At 44.0% G+C, this 24,512-nt stretch overlaps 1 protein-coding gene across 2 annotated transcripts in view; it reads left to right on the top strand.

The window, feature by feature from the left end:
* LOC119953496 (neurturin-like) overlaps nt 1-24,512 on the top strand; it is a 130,377-nt gene that overhangs the window by 899 nt on the left and 104,966 nt on the right. Inside the window, exon 1 of one of the 2 annotated variants that reach the window (XM_038777839.1) lies at nt 313-422. The exons of the other annotated variant lie outside the window; for it this stretch is intronic. The gene's annotated coding sequence lies outside the window, so the exon portion shown is untranslated. Of the gene's footprint in view, nt 1-312; nt 423-24,512 lie in introns of those variants that run through there. 2 annotated transcript variants of the gene reach the window in all.

The following is a 24,512-nucleotide window of genomic DNA, read 5'->3' as shown; positions in this document are numbered from 1 at the left end:
TCTCCCCTCCCTCTCCCTACCCCCCTCCTCTCTCTTCCACACCCAAAACCACCCCCCCCCCCACCCATGCACCAACCCCCCCCCCCCCCCCCCCCCCCTAACCCGCGCCCCCCAGTACTTGGCACAGTGCAGGATCAGTAATACAAAACAGATACCACTACTACATTAGGTACGTAATAATTATTTTCCATATCTGGGAGGCTGTTTGGACGACACACACCAGAGCGGGGCGGCTCACAGATCCTGCTCAACGCCGCTATCGGAGCCTCCTTTATCGCTGGTGCGTCGGTGTAGAATCAGCGGACACTTTGCCGGCTCAGATAGACTCTGCACTCAATGGAAAGAGTTCACCTTTTATCTGTCACGGGGAGCTGTGTTAAGAAGCTGGGAGCGAGCTGACGGGCGATGGGCTGTGAGTGAGGGTAAGTCCCCAGTATGTAGACAGTGCTGGGTTATTCTGACACCTCCCGGGGGTGGAGGGGGCTCCCGGGGGTGGAGGGGGCATTCTGTGGGGGAAATGCCCCCATTTTCATTGCCCCTTTGGGGGAGAGCTCACCTATTATTATCACTTGGGCTCCCTGCCCACTTTGAGTGTGTGGGGGGATTTTTACCAATTTCTAGACCCTTTAACACCCCTCACTCTTTGGGGGCATTTGATTCACTTCTGTCTGTACCTCCTACCACCCCACACTGTGCACTTTTTGAGCACCCCCACCCCCTCTTCCCTTGACCCCCTCCCTCACCCATGGGTGCCCTGTGCTGGTAGCTTGGCTCAAAAGGAAGATTTCCGCGGGATCATCCCAACATCCTCTGGTTTCATTATTATTATTATTAATTTTTAAATCCTCACTTCAGTCAGGCGATCGGGACGCGAATGTGAGGGCTCCATTTTACCTGAAGGTGGGACTTCACGTTATGTTTTTGGATGTTCATAGTTCCCAGATTATTTTGGGACTTGGAGAGTCAGAAGTCGTGGAGATCAGAGTCTTGCCTGTGGCCGAGCTGCCGAATACAGTTCACTGAAATTTATTCCACAAACTGTTTGTTTTAAAAAAAAAGAGAATGTAACCTTTTTGCAAAACAGCAGCTGCCAATGCTGCCGAGAGGATTTCTTATCCACACTCACCAAATCTGCCCCATAATACCAAGTAATTTTAACTCTTGTTATATTGTGGGCGAAGAAGTTACATTGCCAAATCCAGCTCCGGGAACTGCTTCAGTCTTAATAATTGCTCTAGTCTTCTCTGGTGAGTTTAATATTGGGTTTCATCAGGCTAGGCCCCCTAGCTCTATCTAGATGAGCAGAGAAGATTTCCTGGCATTATTTTCACATGGGAATCATCCCCATGTCCTGGCCAACACCACCAGGCCACATTAACTGGTATTTTATCTCCTTAGTGTTCTTCTTTGGTATCTTGCTGTGTGCAATTTGGCTGCTGTACTTGCTTACATCTCACCAGTGTTGAAAAGTAGCCTTGTAGTTGTGTGGCATTTAGTGACATTCTGAGGACACAAAAGGTGTTGGCTATATCAAGGCAAATTACATTTATACGAAGTAGCCTTTCCACACTTTGGGACACATTGACGCTGAATTAAAATGTATACAGTACAGCATGCCACTCCACAAATGGCACCAACATTTAGCAATCGCAGTACAAACTTACAGAGGGTCTGTATGACATGGGTTTGTGCGACAGACTGACAGGAAATAGATTTAGCAATCCTCTTTCTTTTTCACTGATTCATGGGGTGTGGTTGTCGCTGACTAGTCCAGTGTTCATTGCCCATCCCTACTTGCCCTAGAGAAGTTGGCGGTGAGCTGCCTCCTTGAACTGCTGCAGCCCATGTGTAGGTGCATCCACTGTGCGGTAATGAAAGCAGTTCCAGGTTTTTGACCCAGCCAAAATGAAGGAATGGCGATATATTTCCAAGTCAGGATGGTGAGTGATTTGGAGGGGAACATCCAGGTGGTGGTATTCCCATGTGTCTGGTGCCCTTGTCCTTCTAGATGATGGCGGTTGTGTGTTTGGACGGTGCTGGAAGATACCTTGGTAGTCATCAAATAATGTGGTGAATTGCCCCCTCAGCAATGGGTGTCTGGATAAGGAGTGGGAGAGGGGAACTAAAGTTTCATTTTCAGACGGTCCTACCCATCCTGCTGCCAGGGGTGGGCACCTTTGGTAGGACCGGAAGACTTCCACCAGTCACCTTCACCAATTCCCAGCTCCCAGGGCCTCGAGTCTCAGTTGTGTCCTTGTCAGGCTCTGTGAATTGCTTTCCACATGTCCTTTCCCCCCTACCCGAGTTTATTAAATGCGAGTGACGTATGTACGTCCATATTTAAAGGTAGCTTTGCTGATGGTGGGATGTGATAGCTGCCTGGCCCCTTTCATAGCTTAACATGCCCAGCTGTGAGGTATGACGCTAAGTGGGCTTGATGAAAAATAATGAAAGCTTGACTACATTTTGACAGACTGCCCAAGACTCTTGTCCAAAACCCTCTGATTAAAGCACATGGCTAAATTGCTTGGCCATGGCAATTTTATTTGTTTTTCTTTGCTAATTAAACTGCTTTCGTTCTAATGTTGCCCAGCAGTTGGAATTTACACAGGTGCATTAAGTTCAGTGAAGCTTGTTGTATTCTTTTGATTCAAAAGAGCAAGAAGAAAAATGACATATTATTATACTTGGTTTAATATGGAAAGGTAGCTGCTAACTTGAAATGGTCCCATTCTACCTATTTCTCTGAATGACCCTATCCATTGGATGATCTTTCACCTCTCGGCATCCTCATGTTAGATGTTTTCATGCTGTTATTGTGAATAGACTTGGTGATTTCCAATATTAAGAAAGCAGAAAAATAGCGTCTTCTCATGCTCTGCCAAGATGTGCTGAATTCCCCACATTTCCCAGATACAGATGCCAGATTAATATTAATCAATAATCCTAGATGAAGACGTGTAGATTTCTACATGATGAAATGCCCCCAGAGAGAAATACCACGAGTGTGCATTTTCAAAATGTGTTGCGCCGAAACCGGTTTGCTGCTGTGAAATAGAAGCACCCATTGAAGGCACAGCCTGTGATTTGAATGACTGGATGGCAGTTCTGGGGAGGTGCAATTTCCAGATTGATGCTACTTCAGTTGCAGCAAAAAGGTCTCCCTGGTCAGCGTAAATATAGTCAGAAACAGGCAGGCATTCTCGACACCGCAACCAATATGGCAGCAACTGGAGCATCGATGTTGACAGTCGAAAATCCTACTGACCGCATTTTAAGGCTGTTAAAATTGACCCTTCCACACCTTTGATGGAAGATTAGCAAAACACTGGGAGACATGGCAGAAGTGTCTGTTTATTTGAAGTTTCTCCTGATCTTCCTGCGAAGCTGCAGCGGAAGATTGGGCGAACCACCCGTGGAAGTCACAGGCGCCAGTGTACTGTCTTATCAGAACGTTTCGTCCGTTTGCTCGGGAACCCATCCACAAACATCCGAAAACAATCTTCCCTCGTCGTTGGATAATCGTGAGTCACTATTTTGCCTGGGAAAGACAGCAATTGCAACTTCCCAGGACAGATGGCGCTAGTGCTGAACAAATTAAAAGCAAGACGCTAAGAAAGAACAGGGACCTTCCCAACTTTAGGGATCAGATGGAATCGTTCTCAATAACAGTGCGCCAGAGATTGGAAGAGGTTGCACTCTATCAGTCACAAGTTTAGTTGGGCCAAAAATTATATTTCTTGGGTGTTATTACAAAGTGAGTTTTTGTTTAATATGCGCATTCAATAATATTTGCATTTTTTTGTCCTTCACATTTCCATTTATAACAAATATATTTTATTGCTTTCAGTTGTAAAACTGTGCTTCATATTCCAACGTTCCAAAGACTCTGTTACATTCTTGCATGATTCATGCAGTGATTTCAGGGTGACTTTATGATTATTTGTCAATTATTGAGCAACATAGTTCTAAAAAGGACGGATTATCTGCAAAAGTAGAGGGTCCGGATCACAGTGTGCACAAACTGCCATGATTTAGTTGAGAGAATCTGATATTATAATTCTACGTTTGGTAAATGAGCAAAACATGGGACAAGGATCAGTTAACCTAAAAAATATCTGGAATAGGAAACATTTATAAACACTGTATGTGAGGTTAGAAGTGCCCATCAATCATTAGAGGTAACAATGCTCATGTGTCATTAACCTGCTAGAGTTCTTTGAAGAGCTAAACAAAACTAAACATATAATTTGAATTTCAAGAAGGCATTTGGTAAAGGTCGACGTGTGAATATTTCAAAGAGCTTGCAGAATAAATATTGAAAGTAATTTGCTGGATTGAAGACTAGTTTGGTAAATGTGGAGGAAAGGTGGCGACACATGGAAGAAAAATTGTATCAAAACTTTCAGTTTTGCTGAGATCTGATTTAAGACTGGTTGCAATATAGAGTGAAAAGAATTACATTTGTGTCGCACCTCTCACATCCTCATGCCACCTCAAGTTAGTTAACAGTAAATGAATTATTCTGCAAGTGCAGTCACAGTTAATTTGTAGGCAAGCACAGCACCAATTTGTGCACAGCAAGGTCTCATAAATAGCAATAAAATGAATTGTCAGTTAGTCTATTTCGGGTAGCATTGGTTGAAGGACAAGTAGGCATTTAGAATATACAGTGCAGAAGGAGGTCATTCGGCCCATCGAGTCTGCACCAACCGACTTAAGCCCTCACTTCCACCCTATCCCCAATAACCCCTCCTAACCTTTGTGGTCACTAAGGGCAATTTATCATGGCCAATCCACCTAACCTGCATGTCTTTGGACTGTGGGAGGAAACCGGAGCACCCGGAGAAAACCTATGCAGACACGGGAAGAAAGTGCAGATTCTGCACAGACAGTGACCCAGCAGGGAATCGAACTTGGCACCCTGGCGCTGTGAAGCCATAGTGCTATCCACTTGTGCTACCATGCTGCCCTGATGATTTGATGAAGCTATGGAAAGAATGATTATGATTGTTGCATTTGGCTTGCAGTTTTCACCTCAGCCGTAGCTAACTGTAGCACTGCTGCCTCACAGCGCCAGGGACCCTGGTTCTATTCCAGTATTGGGTGACTATTTGTGTGGAGTTTGCATGCCCTCCCCCTGTCTGTATGAGTTTCTTCCGGGTGCTCCGGTTTCCTCCCACAGTCCAAAGATGTGCTTGATAGATGAATTGGCCTTGCTAAATTGGTTTTTACTGTCCAAAAATGGGCTGGGGCACAGGGTGGGGTTAGGTACACAGGGTGGGGGGAGAGGGCTTAGGTGGGTACTCTTTCAGAGGGTCGGTGCAGATTCGATTGGCTGAATGGCTTCCTTCTGTACTGTAGGGGCTCAAGGATGATTCTATGATCCCAAAGTTGTTAACCCCAAATGTTAAGTTTTGAAGAGATATCTGTTTCGTAGGTAAATATTGTAGCCATTCACATACAGAAATGTTCCTTAAACAGCACATGAGATGGATGGGAGTTAGAAATGAAATGAAAAATGAAAATCGCTTTATTGTCACGAGTAGGCTTCAATGAAGTTACTGTGAAAAGCCCCTAGTCGCCACATTCCGGCGCCTGTCCGGGGAGGCTGGTACGGGAATCGAACCGTGCTGCTGGCCTGACAATATAGATGTCAAAAGAAATGGATAGTACAGACAAGGCTATTTTACTGGACTGTGAGAACGAGATTATAGAGCATTTGTGCAAATTTAACTAGCCTCACGAAAGGCTAGAGATTAGAGAAAACATAATTATGCATTAGTGAAATAGTCATGCAATAGTCATGCAATAAATGTAAAGGTTGAGTCAACGCTTATTTAAAAAAGGGCTGGGCATGTGAACCTGCCTGCGTCATACCATCAGAAATTGCATTGCCAGTCATGTTTTTATGGAGCCAGGGGAAACCATATACTCAGGATATATTTCACACCTGCGAGAGTCTAGCCCCAACAAGCTACATCTTCTCCTCCATGCTAGATTCCTTCAGCAGCACTTCCAGTTCACAGCACAGGTTAGCAAGCTTGTTCCCTGTTTCCTACTGTCTCCCCATTTTGCTAAAATTTGGGACGGACGAAGATCCAGGATTGAAAACATCACAGGTTAGTCCCTAGCCCTCGTTTTCCTGGTTCTCTCAATAATCTATCCAATTCTCACTTTAAATTTTCAGCACTGTCTGTCTCCAGTGCCTCCTTGAATAGTCCATTAAAACAATCAACATCCTCTGGGTGAAGTGGTCAACCATCTGCCCACCTTCCGTCTTAAGCTTTTCTTCTTGTACTTCTCCAGTTTGTGGCCATCACAGAAATGTTATTGTGGTTCAATTTATCCACTGAGGTTTCTCCTTTCCAGACTCTTCAACCGCTGCCCTTTGTTAAGCTTACACCTTACTGTCCTTTTCATCACTGCATCCAATGCTTGGTTATTTCTTGCCCTAATATGACAACTGGAATTGTACATGCTACCCAGCAGATGATGATCACCTTCAACACTGAGGTGGTCACCTGGCAGAAAGCATTGTTTGAGAACTTTCTGATTTCCATCCTCTTCAGTCAGGACATGGAAGAGAGCAAAATGGGAGAGTATTGAATGTAAAAGCAAAATGCCCCAGATGCTGGAGATCTGAAATATAAACAGAAGGTGTTGTATTATGCTGCTTCGGTTAACACAGGCTGCTACTTGATGCAGTCTTAACTAAAGGATGCTCCAGACTCTGAAATGAGTTCAACGTGTTTATTGAACTATTAACACAGTTTTCAAATGAGTTCGACTCTCTGCTAATCTACCTGTAGTAACTTAGTCTAACTGTACCAGCTTGCTATAAGCCATGTGTTGGGGTGTGATGCTGCTGATCAATCCTGTCTAACTCTCTAGATGTCTGTCTGTGGAAAGAGGCAGGGTGTGAGTGCCTCATCCCTTTTATAGTGTTTATGTCATGCCCCCTTGTGGTGATGCCACCTCTGAGTGTCCTGACTGCCCATTGGTTGTGTTCTATTCTGAATGTTCATTGCTTGCATGTTTGCATATGATGACAGAAAGTGCTGGAAACATTCAGCAGGTCCGGCAGCGTCTGTGGAAAGAAACAGAGTTAATATTTTGAGTCTAATATGACTCTTCTTCAGAACACATTACAAAATGGTCGTCACTAATGGCAACCATTATAGACTTTCTGGACAATGTGATTATCCATTTGCTGCAGGTGGGATCACTGCAGAATGAAGATTCTAGATTAGGGAGGTCAACTATGTTCTCTTTATTTTTTCTCTGTCTGGACGTCGTCGCCGCTGCTTCCCAAAGAGATAAATATACAAACAAATTAAACCAGACGGCTTTGACAAGTGAAAGATCCCAAACAATTTCCACCACAGCAAAGACATATTACAATCTTGTTATCTGCAATAATAGGCGATCAACTGTAGTTAAAATAGAGTCATGATAGTTTCAGAAGCATCTAACATAGTTATGTGTCTTCGAAATTGAGAAAGGCACAGTTTACAGCACCTTGGGTGGGATTCTCTGAGCCTCTGCACTGCAATCACGCTTGGCGTGGGGGCGGAGAATGGGTGTCAGACCTGTGATTGAGTCCGACGCTGCCAATCGCTTGCACGTGGCGCCAGTCGGAGGTCATTGAAAGAAGTCCCCGTGGCGATTCTCCACCGACAACTGCCCGAGTTCCCACTGGCATGGTTCACTCATGGCTCCACCCAGTGGGTGCTTGGAGTGGCGGCTGCAGACACGGTCACGGGGGGGTTTCCAGGAGGGGGGGCCTCCAGGACAGCCAGGCTCGTGCTCGGCGGGCACGCGGGATCTTGGGGAGAGGGCTATATTTGTGGGTCTGCCATGTTCCGCGGGGCCGCCGCCACAGGCAGCCGCTGCGCGCATGCACAGCTAGAAGTGCAGGGCCCCATTTGGGCAGCCGGAGCTGCGAGGAGCACTCCAGGGCCCTGCTAGCCCCCTGCGAATCGGAGAATCACTCTGGACTTTCTCCAGGAAAGTCCAGAGTGATTTGTGCCCATTTCCTAGCGGGCATGGGGACATAACCCCATTATCAGAGAATTCCACCCCTTTTCTTGACTGGTGGACCCTTCCAGGAAATATGGCCTATCATTTTGGACAGTTTAATGCTGATTTAATATTTATTGTATGGAGATTGAAAATACAAATTCTGTGAGTTTGTTTTCACTGGGTTATAATCTTTAGATTATCCTTCAGTTATTGTGCATCAATTAACAAGTATATACTTCAATGATTATAATATTCTGTTGCATATACTCTTCATTCATTATAACTTTCAATGTCCCACCTATGCAGTCATTACCATTTTAATGTGGTTAACCATTACGGATTTGGGTTTGCCATAGATACTTTCTTGGGTTCAAAGGTGTCATTGTTCCTGTAAGCTCTCTATCTTGATTTTTGAGGAGTTCACTCACATACCATGTCTACTTCTGGGGGATGCAGCAATATCTTGCCTTGTATTTTGAACTGGCTACCTGCAAACAGGTGCTGCTTCAATTTCTCTGCAGCTGCACCCAGTAAGAAGTCTTACAACACCAGGTTAAAGTCCAACAGGTTTGTTTCAAATACGAGCTTTCGGAGCGCAGCTCCTTCCTCAGGTGAAGGCTCCTTCCTTCACCTGAGGAAGGAGCTGCGCTCCGAAAGCTTGTGTTTGAAACAAACATGTTGGACTTTAACCTGGTGTTGTAAGACTTCTTACTGTGCTCACCCCAGTCCAACGCCGGCATCTCCACATCATGGCACTCAGTAATGACTTCTTTTCAAAAGTTATTTCAATAGATGTGAGCAGACCAGCATTTATCCCAACCCTAATTGCCCTCGCCAAGGCGGTGGTGAGCTGCCTTCTTGAACCACTGCAGTCCACGTGGTGTAGGTACACCCACTGTGCTATTAGGAAGGAAATTTATGGATTTTGATTCCATGCCAGTAAAGGAACAGCGATTATAGTTCTAAGGGTGATGCGTGGCTTGGAAGGGAGCATGCTCCAGGGTCCCAGGTTTGATTTGCAGGTGGTGGTGTTCCCATGTGTCTGCTGCACTTATCCTTCGAGGTGGTTGACGTGGATTTGGAAGGTGCTGTTGAAGGAACCTTGATGAGTTGCTGCATTGTGTATATAGTATTCACTATATTATTATAATGGTGATAGTGGGGGTAAATATTTAAGCTGGTGGATGGGGTGCCGATCAAGTGGGTTGCTTTGTCTTGGATGGTGGTAAGCTGCTTGAATGCTGTTGGAGCCGTACCCATCCAGGCAGTTGGAGAGTGTTCCATTCCACTCCTGACTTGTGGATGGTGGACAGGCTTTGGGGAGTCAGACCTTCGTCTCAAAGCCTGATACAAATGGATAAGCTACTTTACTTCACGATAAGCTGAACGTACAGATTGACTATAATGACTGGACTCGCTTCATTCAAAAGCATACCTTATATCTCCATTACAATGAAGTATGCTACACTGCCTCACATCAAAGTGACTTGAACAGGTTCATATCTGACCACCCGCTGCCGTACCTCACCTTTCTTTTAGTCTTTTGCGGCCTGGCTGCATCACAGCATTCATTTCTCAAAACCCCTTTGCTTACTGTTGTTCACAACTATGAAACAGACCTGCCAGAACTCCTGTCAAGCACCCAGCGCAATGGGCGTTGTTTATCAATTACTGAGACAAGATAACAAATTGCTTACTAATTGCAATCTCTGAGGAAACAACATTAAAACTAGCTAATGAGCATTTTAAATACATATCACCCAAGACCCCTTTTTAAATTGTAGGAATACATTAAACTTTAAAACATCATGCTCAATTTTTGAACCTATCAATGATTGCCACCGTCAGACACTAAAACCTTCATTACTGTCAGTACTGAGACAGTCGGCACAGGAGAGATGTTACCTTCATTATTGATACAGTCAGCACAGGAGAGGCATTACTGTTATTACTGAGACAGCCAGCATGAAGACAGTTATGACTATCCACATCAGGATTGACCGTACTTGGAGCACCTGCCTGGAGACGTTGTAGTGTCAGTACAGGGAGGCACAGTCTCCACAACACTGGGTGGGGGGGGGGGGGGGGGGGGGGGGGGGGTATTGTCAAATTCAATTCAACCTTTCTTTGAGTCAATGGGTAAGAATTTGAGGGTCTGCAATTATTGCAATATCACTTCTGTTACACATTGTTTTATTGTAAACATAATTAAATTATTACGTTAATTGCGATCTCTGCGCTGACTGTCCAGTTCGATTCCAGCACTGTCAGTTTTTCTGAGACTGAATGTGACAAATGCTGAATGCAAGATACTGAATAACCAAAGGTAGTGCATGTGGGTCTGAGGTGTTGAGTTGGAGGGAGAGAGGAAGGTCATAGAATTTACAGTGCAGAAGGAGGCCATTCGGCCCATCGAGTCTGCACCGGCCCTTGGAAAGAGCACCCTACCTCCACCATATCCCCACACCTCCACCCTACCCCCACACCTCCACTCTATCCCCATAACCCCACCTAACCTTTTTTGGAAACAAAGGGCAATTTATCATGGCCAACCCACCTAACCTGCACATCTTTGGACTGTGGGAGGAAACCGGAGTGCCCGGAGGAAACCCACGCACACACGGGGCGAACGTGCAGACTTCGCACAGGCAGTGACCCAACCCGGGATTCAAACCTGGGACCCTGGAGCTCCCGAAGCAATTGTGCTAACCACTGTGCTACCGTGCCTGAAGGGATTTACTGGATCATAAAAAATTGTAAGGTTACATGGCTGGATATAAGTAAAATATGCAGCTGCATCTTCTCCTATTTATTTTCTTTAGCAACGATAGACAAATTCTGAATGCATTTTCTTGTCTCCACCCCCTCCCCCATTCAAACCATTTCTTATCCACTACTGACAGTCAACCCATACCAGTCATTGAGTCACTGTAAAATGATACCCACTCGCCACAATAAATGGACCCAAAAAAAACACCCAATAGATTTTCAAGAGCCACTCCCATCTGCCTCGAACCAACTTGGCACAGTATTTGAGATAGCCAGAGGGACATATAGCAAGACGTGACTTTCCGCACGTGTATGCTGGCACGTTTCTTTTCAAAGGGGCAAAGCTGTTCAGAATCAGGCTCCAATATGCGGTGTTCCAAATTGCTGCCATGACTGAGGTTGTGAAACACTTTTGAAAAATGTGGGCTGTTAATATGAGGCCTGAGGGGCACAATGCTTCCCTATTCAGACGCAGCCCAGTGTTTCTCAAAAGAATATCCTCCGAAACAGTCCTTCTATTAAATTCCAAGTATTTTGTGACTCTGGTCCTCTGCCTGCATTAACTGTTCTCTCTGGGAATAGCAAAACGGGTGAAATAAACATGCACTACATGAAGCTGTAGCTTTTAAATCCTCTGTTACTAAACCCAAGTTTTGTTTATAAGAGTTTATGCTGGGTTACGAAACATGGACCTTGAAGTAAATATAAAAGCAATGAAGTACAGCTTGTTTATATATATGCACGAGGGTCTGAGTTCAATCGCTTGAGTTAGCAAAGCTGCAATGCACTGAGAGTCAACAAAGTACTTTTTCACATTCTGGGAGCCAAAAGGATAATAAGTTTGCAGCTGTATCGCTACTGATATCTATCCGACCAAAAAGGCTAAAGTTATATTTGCTGGTCTGTGAGCACTGATTTAATCTCTGGTTTAAATTATGCCATCAGCGTTTAATTCAGTTCAAGTTAGTGTAGCTGCTCTGTGGGGGACTGATACGGTTATCTGTTAAGTTTGATATTACTCTGGTGCACAAGTGTGACCCAAGATCTGAAGACTTATCAGAGCTTTCACAGCAACAAAAAAAAAACCTAAACATAATTCCCAAGGCTAAACCAAGCCTTGAGGATTGCACATGCATCTAAAGTGGCTCTTCTAACAGGAAACCCTAAATGAGATAGAAAAATAACCTTGTACATGATGGAACAGTTCCAACCCCAATGCACCTTTCCACACATTCCTTCTCACCCCTATATCTCAATGGGTTGAATCGAACCCCATCGTTACATATACCAACTCTCAGTGTTTCATGCTGGCAGTCAATAATGAGGGCCAGTGTTCCTTTGGCTTGCCAACAACAGGCTTCACAAATATGGCTTTGTCTATAATGGGCTGACAATCTACAAAGAAAGATTGTAGATCTTGCATAAATTGCAAAAAGCTAGCAAGCAAGTTCAGCAGGTCACAGGGCAAATGGAATGTTGGCCTTTCAAAGGGAATGGAGAATAGAAATAGGGAAGTTCTGCTAACATGAACAAGACACTAGTTAGACCCTACCTAGAATACGGTGAACAGTTTTGGTCCCCTTATCTAAACAAAGATATACTGGCATTGGAGGGACTCCAGAGAATGTTCACTAGGTTGATCCCAGGTATGGAGGGATTTTCTTATGAAGAGAGGTTGATTAGGTTTTGCCTGTACTCATTGGAGTTTAGAAGAATGGGAGGTGACCTTATTGAGACATACAGGATTCTCAGGGGGCTTGACATGTTAGATACTGAGAGATTGTGTCCCCTTGTGGGACAGTCTAGGACCAGAGGGCACAATCTTAAAGTAAGGGGTCACCCATTCTTCTTTCAGAGGGTAGTGAATTGGTCGACTTCTTTGCCGCAGTTAAGGTTGGGGTAGACAGATTTTTAATCATAGAACATAGAATTTACAATGCAGTAGAAGGCCATTTGGCCCTTTGAGTTTGCACCAACCCTTGCAAAGACTGCCCATGTAAGCCCACACCTCCACCCTATCCCCAGTAACCCCTCCTAACCTTTTTGGACACTTAAGGGCAATTTAGTATGGCCAATCCACCTAACCTGCACGTCTTTGGACTGTTGGAGGAAACTGGAGAACCCGGAGGAAACCCATGCAGACATGGGGAGAACGTGCAGACTCCGCAAAGACAGTGACCCAAGCTGGGAACTAACATGGGACCCTGGAGCTGTGAAGCCACAGTGCTAACCACTGTGCTACCATGCTGTCTAATGAGTAAGGGGATAAGGCGGGAAAGGAGCTGAGGATTGTCACATCAGATCAGCCATGACCTCGGTGAATGGCAAAGCAGACTGATGGGCTGATTGGCCTTCTTCTGCTCCTACGTCTTATGGTCTTAAAGCCTTATATTCATACAACAGGTTGAAAATCTACCTCATTGACTTTCTAGGCCTCATAACCTTAATTCTTCTAAAGCTCAATGTCTTCTTTTGTACCAAGAAATTATCCTCCTCTTCAGCTCTTAGCATCGAAATAATGCTCTAGGGGCTGGTAAGCTCCCTCTCACTCTTGCATATAGTAAACTGGTCACCTGATATATGATTGACCTCTAACCTCTCTTTGTTTACATCACAACCTTGCGTCTGTGTTACCTTAATTCTATGGTCAGAGTGACTTTGAAATTTCTTCATTTGTTCCTTCAGTGCAACAAAGCCAGTTCTCTACATGACGTTCCTCTCCCTTCCTCCTGGGTTGAAATTTAGACCCAGTGTGCTGGCACAAGCTCTGAACACATTATTTCCCAAAATCTCAAGCCTATAGAACACTGTCTTCGGGTCTCTCTTTCTCCAAGAATGTGCAGGCCAGTGACAGACAACTAAGCTGGTGAGTGGGCCGCATTTGTGACCCTCCTTCATCTCAGTGGACCACAAGATTGAAATCAGGCTTGCTCGCTAACCATGACCCCCCATGAATAAGATCGAATACATTTAATGCTCACCAAATATTTCATAATGAGTTATGGAGAATGCTTAATCATTCGCAGATGAATAAAACTATCAACTTCAAATGATAAAAACAAAATAAACGCATACGCTTTGATTGGATGTACTGGGCACACACTTGCTTTATGTGTGTATCACTTTAGCCATGCTGGCAGGAAAGAAACTTATGCTGATGGATATCAGAGCAATGTGGCAAACCTGGACATGGCCAGCAGTCAACCATAATGTCTCGTGGGCTGCACTCAGAGCCCAGATGGACCGCATGTGGCCCCTGAGCTGCAGGTTGCCCATTGCCAGTGTAGGCTCTCAAAACCCAATCTTGACGACATTTCATAACTATTTCGTCACTTACCTAGCCTTGTACATTACATTTCCCAACTTTGTTGGTACCTCGTAGTAAGAAGTTTGGCCCTTTTACCCAGTTTCTCTACCAAATCAGTGCACAGCAGAACGCAAACCTTAAATAACATGTACCTTTCCTTCTGCTTGTTGTTTGTACCTAAACCTTGTATTTGATTGAGCTGGACAGAATGGAAGGGAAGCACCATTGATCTGCACTATACACTTCCATCTACAGGTCGCTCGTTTTACAACCTCTTTTTTTTTTGTTGTCACGGCTGTCAACATTGAACAGACCCAAGAGTCTTTCATCTGGTGGTCACTTTCCTGATGTTTTGCCTTCTGCTAGAATATGGTTAGGAGCATAGAAATGCACAATTATGGATCCATGGTTTAATTTGAGTGCATTGTCCTGTTGTGGCTGCTATTGCAGCTACTTCACGTTGCTGACCTTTTTTAGTCACCATTAGAGCTGTCGAATCAGGTTTCAGAGTAACTATGGGAACAAAAACCTTCAGTTTTGGCTAGTCACTTATCAGAAATCACTTTGAAAAGGTATTCTCACCCCAGTTATAGTGTAAAAGCAGTTGGTACAAATCCCTGCATAAAAGGTAAGTCTTTAGAAGTGTAATAAGTCTAAATTCATATCTTAATGATGGAAAAGAACTGGTTCTTTAAGTATTACACTGGGTAGCCAGAGAGCACGTGTTCTATGCATGTGCAAGTGCTGCTCAATAATCTGTACCTTTTGCAATTTCACAATCGGGAACATGCGTTGTGAAAATGTCTCACTATAAAAAAGAGCATACAATGTTCAATGAAATATTAAAATATTTCTATATTCCATCCTTATGTATATAAATCATAGAATCCCTACAGCGAAGAAGGAGGCCATTTGGTCCATCGAGCCTGCACCAACCCTCCGAAAAGCCCCATACATAGGTCCACTTCCCTGCCCTATCACCATAACCCCACAAGCCCACCTAACCATTGGACACTAAGGGGCAATTTAGCATGACCGGTACACCTAATCTGCATTTCTTTAGACTGTGGGAGGAAATTGGAGCACTCGGAGGAAACCCACACAGACACGGGGAGAATGTGCAAACTACACACAGACAGGGATATGGATTGGATTTGGATTTGTTTATTGTTATGTGTACCAAGGTACAGCGAAAAGTACTGTTCTGCATACAGTCCAGACAGATTATTCCATATATGAAAAAATACATCGGGCAAACATAAATACTCAATCTAAATAAACACAGGCATCGGGTGAAGCATACAGGAGTGTGGTACTACTCAGTAAAGAAGATGTGTGAAGAGATCAGATCAGTCCATAAGGGGGATGTTTAGGAGTCTGGTAACAGCGGAGAAGAAGCTATTTTTGAATCTGTTAGTGCGTGTTCTCAGACTTTTGTATCTCCTGCCCGTTGGAAGAGTGAATACGTTGGGTGGGAGGGGTCTTTGATTATGAAATGAAATGAAAAAAATGAAAATCGCTTATTGTCACGAGTAGGCTTCAATGAAGTTACTGTGAAAAGGCCCTAGTTGCCACATTCCGGCGCCTGTCCGGGGAGGCTGGTACGGGAATCGAACCGTGCTGCTGGCCTGCTTGGTCTGCTTTAAAAGCCAACGATTTAGCCCAGAGAGCTAAACCAGCCCCATGAGAGTGCTGCCCACTCTCCCAAGGTAGACAGAATCGACGGATGGGAGGCGGGTTTGTGTGATGGACTGGGCTGTGTTCACGACTCTCTGAAGTTTCTTGCGGTCTTGGGCCACGCAGTTGCCATACCAGGCTGTGATACAGCCAGATAGGATGCTTTCTATGGTGCATCTGTAAAAATTGATAAGATTGATTAAATGAAAGAACAAAAAGGTGGCAGTTGGAGTACAATGTGGGAAGATATGAAAAATTTCACTTCAATAGGAAGGGCAGAAAAGTGGAATTTATTTAAAGTGATACTGATAAAGGTTGGTGGGAAGTCTTCTGGCACAATAGGTAGAGCCGCTGCCTCTGACGTAGAAGCTCTGGGTTAGAACCCCACCTCAGGACTTGATGGCCATGCAAAGTGTGTTTATAACATGGTTTTACAATAGGCCTATGGCAGGTGGTAAGTGCAGGAGAGGCTCCTGGTCAGCCATGCTTGATGCAGGGTGGCGAGGCACAAACTACAGCCTCTGGTGGCCAGCTGGTAAGCTGTTCCAGGCAAAACCAGCTATGGAAACAGAGGCAAGCATGTGCTTTATCTGCATAATACACCACTAGGAGCAGGAAGAGAAATTAAAAAGTAAATATTGATGTTCAGGAGGATATTGGCAGCCCTTATACACATATCACAGGATGTTAATATACAAGTACAACAAACAATTATGAAAAAAAAGTGGTGTGTTAGCCTTTATTACAAAAGAATTGTGAATATAAAAGTAAGGCAGGCTTGCTGCGATTAAACGGAACTTTGGTGAGACCACATCTGGAGTGCTGTACACTTTGATCTCCTTACCTAAGGACTTACTTGCCCTCAAGGGAGTATAATAGATGTTCACTAAATTGAATCCGAGGAAAGATGATTGCTTTAAGAGGAGATATTGAGAAAAATTGGCATTTTATCCTCTGACGTTTGGAAGAATGAGAGATAATCTAATTGAAGTGTGTTAAATTCTTCTTCTAGGATAAATACTGAAAAGCTATTTCCATTAACTGTAGGGTCTAGAGTTTGGGGTTATAGTGTCAAGATAAGGGGTCATTCGCTTAGGACTTGAGTTAGGGAGAGATTTCTTCACACGGAGGGTTATGAACCTTTGGAATTATCTGCCCCAGAGAGCTGTGTATGCCAAGCCATTGAATATATTTAAGTCTGAGATTAATACATTACCCAACACAGGAATCTGGATATAGGTTTAGGGCAGGAACGAGAAGTTGAGTTAGAAAATCGACAATGATTATATTGTCTTGGTGCAGCAAGCTCATTTGGTCTATTCCAACTATTCCTTCTGGTCTTTCTCGAGACACTGCATTCCCTGCCCGGTGGGGGAATGTCCAGGCACAACTATTGTGTTTTCCTTGGCTATGATTTTGATATTATACCTTCTACATTGGGGTAGTCCCTGATCGGTGGTGTTCCCTTTCTTGCTTTCGCTGGAGAATATGTGAAATTTGGACACAAAGATAATTACCAACACAGTAGGAGATTGTAGTTGTACAGGATACAATTTCTGAATCATGGTTTCATTACCCCCCCGAGGGGGATTTGAACAAGTGAGAAAAGCAAACTTTGGTGGCTTGCATTCCTCCCTAATTATGGGTTAATCTGTGGTGTGATGCTTCAGGAAGATTTACGCCCTTTTAAAGCATTCATACCTTTTTTGAGTGGAAGTCTAATTCTTTATACGCGCTGGTAATTAAAGCATAAAATTGAATGCAAGTGCCACCAAAGCACCCTTCTGTCCAAAACAATTGACTGACCAGTTCAGTCCCAATTTAAAGGGACGTAAGGAAATAAATTATGATTTTTTAAATATTCAAGTGCTTAGTTCTCAGCTGAAGTTTACAGTATCATTGCTGTGTTTTTATACATTTCCAATGTTTTCTGGACCAGAACATGGGAAAAAAATACTGTTTATGTAACAAGCAAGGCAGCAGAATCATTGTTACCAATATCACAGAGAGTCCCTGGAGAGAAAGTCTTTCCAAGAGTTCAGCAGTACTTAAAGACCCTTAGAGGTTTGCAAAGTGTCTCAGTGTCTCCCACGATAGTTATATGAATATCATCTCAGTATGGCGTTAATTCTGCAACTCTTTAGAAGCTACACCAAGTCGTCTTTGACACGCCAATGCTATACTACTGCTAGAGGGAGAGTTCAGTAGGGGGTGGGCCATTTAAAAAAAAAATCTTCCCAGGAGCAGTACATTTTAAGTTTTATAGTTACAGAAGATGATTTTTGAAAAAAAAATCTGACGGTCAGCAGGCCTCTGGTTGTTGAGAAACGTCACCAGCTGCAAAGACATCTGGGGTCAACCTACACTGTGGAATTGTGCACTCTCAGTACCTATCTGCACACTCACCTGTTCAACTCAGCCTATTTCCTGAATAGCACACCAGGGTTGCCAACCCTCCAGGATTAGTCTGGAGTCTCCAGGAATGGATGATTAACCTCCAAGATACTGTGTGCAACTCTGGAGAAAAGTCATCAGGTCATTAGAAAAAATGTCGGACAGGATGGTTTGCACTCTTTCCCCGCCCCCAACTGCCCACAACGTCATTTTGGGAGGTGGAAGTGGCTCGCCATTGGTTGCTGGCAGGTTCTCCCGATCCCAGCGATGTCCACAACGCTTTGGGTAGCCAGCCTGTCCCGCCGCCGGAGAAGCCACCTTCAGCGGGACAGGAAATTTCCACCAGCGGGAAACGCAGGAAAATCCCACTTTGTGCATTTTCTTGGATCATTTCTCTTTACCAGATTTAGAAATATATGAAAATGGAGAAATAAAAGGCTGACAAGCAAGCATTATCCAATTGGGTAATTAATATTGTTTTGCTTTCCAATTGATGTAGGGAGGCCACAAGGATGGATGTGGAGGCCAACTAGTGGCTGGAGTGAGTGGGCAAGTCATGTGACAAAACATCACGGTTGGAAACCCTATACATGCCATCAACACCCTCAGCCAGTGTAGAAATGTGTGCAATAAATACCTTGCGCAATGAGTTGACATGGCTACATATTACAAAAACTTCCTTACAGGCTAGTGATAGGAATATGATATGTGTAAATGATCTTTCAAGTCACATTGGATGGATAAACTTTAATTCATTCTTACTGACTTAACCAGCCTGATAATCTAAAGCAAAAGTTTAATACTGCTCTACTGAAAAGCCGAAATAAAAAGAGAAAATGCTGGAAACATTTAGCAGGCGAGGAAGCACCTGTGGAGAGGGAAAAAGTTAATTGGTGGAAGTTGGTTGGGCTGGGGTATTGGGGCCCATATGCTGGGGCAGGAAGACTTGGGGTGGACTCCCTCATCCCCATCCCACCGGTTAAGTCCTGGGCAGGAAGGGTTGTGAATGACCTTCCTCCTCAGAGGCCAATTGGGGGCCCTTAAATTGGATCTGAGTTTGTATGTAACCAATGGTAGGAAGGGGCTATGCCTTGTGGGCAAACTGCTAGCCAAGTCCTGGTGTGCATGCCTGTATGACTTGTGACTTGTGGGGGCGGGGTGGGGGTTGTGTCTCCTCGGACACACTGTGGCAAGAAAGGGAGGGCCTCTACATCGACCACAACTCCCCACCACCCCACTATTCACCAGTCACAGAAGAGAGGGACAGCATGGTAGCACAGTGGTTAGCACAGCTGCTTCACAGCTCCAGGGTCATAGGTTCGATTCCCGGCTTGGGTCACTGTCTGTGCGGAGTCTGCACGTTCTCCCCGCGCCTGCATGGGTTTTCTCCGGGTGCTCCGGTTTCCCCCCACAGCCGAAAGATGTGCAGGTTAAGTGGATTGGCTATGCTAAATTGCCCTTAGTGTCCAAAAACGTTGGGTGGGGTTGCTGGGTTGTGGGGATGGGGTGGAGGTGTGGGCTTGGGTGGGGTGCTCTTTCCAGGGGCCGGTGCAGATTCGATGGGCCAGGCGGCCTCCTTCAGCACTGTAAAACTGAGTTCCAATGAAAGATCATTGGCCTGAAACCTTGGACAGAATTTAATGGTTCAGGCGGTGGGCCAGTCCACTGGCTGGAGAGCCAATGTCAACCCCACTATGACCATTTCCAGGAGCATCAACAGGATTTCCTTGCTACTGTCCAGGTTCCCAGCTCCTGCAGAGGAAATTTCCTGCAGGAATTTCTCCTCCAAGGAAGACATCTGCCTCCAAGTGTCAGTAGCCAATTACTCTCCAGATGGATCTGCTCTGTTGGCTCCATACCTGGCCGACTTTATACAGATCTCAATCATGAATGATCTTGGGCTCCTTCCCCCCCCCCCCCCCCCCCCCCCCCCCCCCCCCCCCCCCCCCCCCCCTTAACGGGGGAGCCCCTATTCGTCAAGACTCACTGGGAGACTGATTGCCCCAGCTTTGTAGATTTTGTGTGGGTTAGAACATGTGGGATTTCCAGGTTCAGTGTTGAAGCTGAGACGATTGGTCTCCAATAACCACAGCCTGCCTCCTTTGACTTATGTGAGTTTTTCCCCTGATTCCTTTTAGCATAAGTTTTGCTTGATGCTATACATGGTAGATGCTGCCTTAATGCCCAGGGCAATCACTCTCATCTCATATGGAATTCTACTTTTTTGTCCATGTTAGAACCAAGGCTGCAATGAGGTCTGGAGCTGACCAATGCTGGCGAAGCCCCAACTGAGTACCAGTGTAGCTGCGTAGTTGTTGCTGGTTAGCACCCTTGATAACATCTTATATCACTTTGCCAAAGATTGAAAATAGACTGATGGGCCAATAATTGGCTGGATTGAATTTATCCTGAATCTGGCCAATTATCAACCCAGTCTATTTGTAATCATCAACAATGTGATGGAAGCTGTTCTCAACAGTGCTATCGAACCACACTTACTCAACAACAACCTGACCATCAGGGCTCAGTTTGGGTTCCACCAGGGCCACTCAGTTCAAGACCTCGTTGTAGTCTTCGTTTGAACAAGAACAAAAGAGCTGAATTTCAGGGTGTAAGTGATTGCTTTTGACAGCCTCTGGTCTGGTGTGGCGTCAATGATTCCTGGCAAAATCAGGCTATCTTGTTGCATCTCTGAATGAAAGATGGTAAAAACAATTGCTGAGCTGTTCTGAGCACTTGTTTTGGCTGAGACCTCTCTCTGCAAGGAGTTGATTTGAAATTCTTTTGATCGGTGAGATTCTTTTGATCCTTGAAATCCTTACAATGGTGGGAAACGGGAAACTTTTCATCCCATCAGTCTGACTGGGTTTGAGAGCAGAGGTGAAGGGGCAGGTTCTCTCACTCATTGTCACACAATTCCCCTTTGGCAATCTAAGATGGAAGCTTTCTGGGGTCAGAAGCAATTCCACCTGCGTGCTTTTTATCACTGCAAACAATTTGTCACAATCATTTTGACATCAAAGTCCAGAGACTGCAAGATGCTCACATTACTTCAAAAATCTCTATATGAATGAGTTTCCAAGGAGGGTGCATGATCCTCCAAACTCGTCTGAACATTGCTTGAAGATCTAATGGTAGGGAAGAATTAGAATTTTTTTTTTTGCCTGCCATTTATACCAATATCCATTTCGTCTACAGACTCTTCATCATAATCTCAAAAGCACCCCATCCATACTCCACAATACAAACAGCTGCAAATAGTTACATGATTTGAAAATAACTGGTATAATTGGTCATGATTTCCTTACTATATGTTCAGTATGATATTTACTAATTTGTTGATCTGCACAATGTCTTCTATTAGTTGCAATGGGCAGGATTGAGGACACATCAAGACCAGAATAGCATAGTTTAATATATCTAGCCCTACCCCCGGTATCCTGACACATCCTGGGTATGATTCCATCAATAACTATTCTTTGATGTGACCCTAGGCACCCATTATTATCTTACTGTTCAATTGTGACCTCTATCACAACTTTGCCAAATCCCCTACTTCAGCTGTAACCACCTAACTCGATCTTCCTTTGCTATGGGGTGACACCTGCAAAATAGAGATTGTAAAATGTACATCCCTGTTTAAAAAGGAGGGGAGGAATAAATCCGACAATTACAGGCATATCAGCTTAAGGTTGAGCTATGTTAAAGTTCCAAATGATGAAACTATATCAACAAACTGAGGGATAAATTAAAAGGGGCCGCCACTTAAAGGGGCACTGCCCTAAATAAAAACAAAGAGCAACTGAAACTTAAAGAAAATCAAATAAAAAGGTGATTAAAGGAGTCGACAAAGCACCCCAGTACCTGTTGTTCCCACCGGGCATGGAGGGCCACCTTAAGATTTGCGGCAGGAAACCCTTTAAAGACAGCAATCCAAGGGCAGAATTAATTGGCATTAGGAAAAGTATGGGCTGATAAATTAAAGCCAGTGTGGGTTTGTTAAAGGCAAATCATAATTGACTGACTTGATTGTGTTCTTTGATGAAGTAATGGCGCGGGTTGAAGAAGGTACCACGGTGGATGCAATTTCTACCCACAAATATTTCACTCCTTGCAAGAAGTAAAGTAAGAAACAGATATGTCTTGATGCTGAGGACCTTTTGGCAGCTTTGACCCCACAATAAGAAATGCCATGATGACACCAACTTATTGGACATTAGTCATTATGCTTGCACCTTTAACAATCACTGCATTGATCCATCAGAGTCAGGAGCACTGGTTTACTGTGAATGAGTATGTGGAATTAGGATTTTAACAGTATTTAGCTGTAACTGGAGAATAGGGGTCAGATTGAAGATCTTGGGTTGTGTTTAAAAACTGGGATGATCTACATGCTTTGTGTTAGATTTAAAGGCTTTAAATAGGATCTGCTTCAAGTGAATTTACTAAATCTAAGGACATCAGACTCATCATGAGTTCTCACTCTCCAATAAAACAAACATTACACAAATGTGGCCCACCCTCTGAAAATCTTCAGTTGAATCAGAAGTGGAACACTGATTTGATGGCTTTGAGTTTTGTCTTTAATCCCAAGGTTGACTCTGGAGGTCTTTGCTTTTATAACAGTTACTCAAGTCTAGATGCTTTAGGTTGGTCCTATAACCTTCTTGCACAAATCCTATATCAATTTAAAAGTGCCTAGGGTGCTCGGGAAGTTTAGAAGAGAATTGAAAATTAATTAAATTTGCTGAAAGATTATTTCTGCAAAAGTGTTGATTTTACATTTCCTCGGCACTTCGATAATCCTCCAAGCAAATCCAGGTTTGAAATACTTGACAAATGTGACAATTTGTTTGAGTCACTCAGATAAATGACCTCTTAGTTCACATTGTATTGTATTTGAAAGAAGTAGGCACACAATTATAATTCAAAATTCTGTCGCTTCCCCCATTGAATAAGGTTATTCGGCGAGTTCCTGAGTGGTGCACCCCATTTTAACTCTGTAATAATCATAATCTTTATTATTGTCACAAGTAGGCTTACATTATCACTGCAATGAAGTTACTGTGTAAAGCCCATAGTCGCCACATTCCGTCACCTGTTCGGGTACACGGAGGGAAAATTCAGAATGTCCAAATTACCGAATAGCACGTCTTTCGGGATTTGTGGGAGGAAACCGGAGCACCCGGAGGAAACCCACGCAGACACGGGGTGAACGTGCAGACTCCGCACACAGACAATGACCTAAGCTGGGAATCGAATCCGGGTCCCTGGCACTGTGCTACCGTACCGCCTATGATGAGCAGATGAGTTAATGAGTTAAAAGTTCCCCAATGTATAAGGGAACTATACTGAGTTGGGCACTCTCAATTAAGTATGGCTGCTATAATTGGTAACAGTATCCATATGTTATTGAGGTGAAAGCCACCCAAGTTTCTTCCTCAAGGTCACGTTCCCGTAACTCTTGCTGGAAGTGTGTCTGTGGGAGCATCGGATAAGTACCCAATCTGACTTGGCAGCGATTCTCCCCTGTTGTCAAATAGCCAACTCCCAGGATTAACACATGACTAAATGCCACTTGCATGAGGCACCGAAGGGCATTCAACCCTCAACACTGTGAGTGGTGTAGTAGAAGAGCACTGGAGGGGAAGAGAGGAGAAAGAATTGGTGAAGAAAAATAGAAAAGATGATCTTGATGACTAACACAGAGTGGCCTGTATTCAGGAATACTGGGAATTTTTGAAGCAGCATATCACCATATGGAAAATAACTATTAAAGCTTGTTTAGGTAGTTCACACGCAATTAAACAAGGCAGTAAATATTTTACACCAGAGAGTTTCAAAACTTAAATTGACGAAATTCCTGGGGGAGTTGTAACTTCAAAATGGTTCAGAGGCATGTTTTTCATTGCTGTGGATCCAAGACTAAAAATCAAATACAATGTGCAATCTAAAATACGCCTGCAAACATATGTTTATGTCCAGTGTTTATGTGGAGGTGGTCGTTTGTAGCGACTGGCACACATCAATTCACCTTCCACTGTGATTAATAGCAGCAATTCTTACAGAATAAAAGAGCATTATATACATTCCATAGCCTGCAACTTTCAGGATGATGAACAGCATTATGACAGCTTTGAAGTTGTGTCTGAAATTAGGATTGAATAGGCAGCACAGAAGGAGGTGGAAGAAACTAGATACAATAAATGCTTTTTTAACTCCAGGATATTCTTTGAAATTCAACCATGCAATAATATTCGTAAATTGATTTCTGTGAACTGTTTATAAATACATTAAGGTTTGTCAATATGAAGCCATTGTTTAAAATAAAACTGGCCAA

The sequence above is a fragment of the Scyliorhinus canicula genome, chromosome 18 (genome assembly GCF_902713615.1).
Source record: "Scyliorhinus canicula chromosome 18, sScyCan1.1, whole genome shotgun sequence".
In the NCBI taxonomy this organism is placed as follows: domain Eukaryota; kingdom Metazoa; phylum Chordata; class Chondrichthyes; order Carcharhiniformes; family Scyliorhinidae; genus Scyliorhinus; species Scyliorhinus canicula.
Note: the sequence above shows the minus strand (reverse complement) of the source record. Positions and strands in the feature narration are given on the sequence as shown.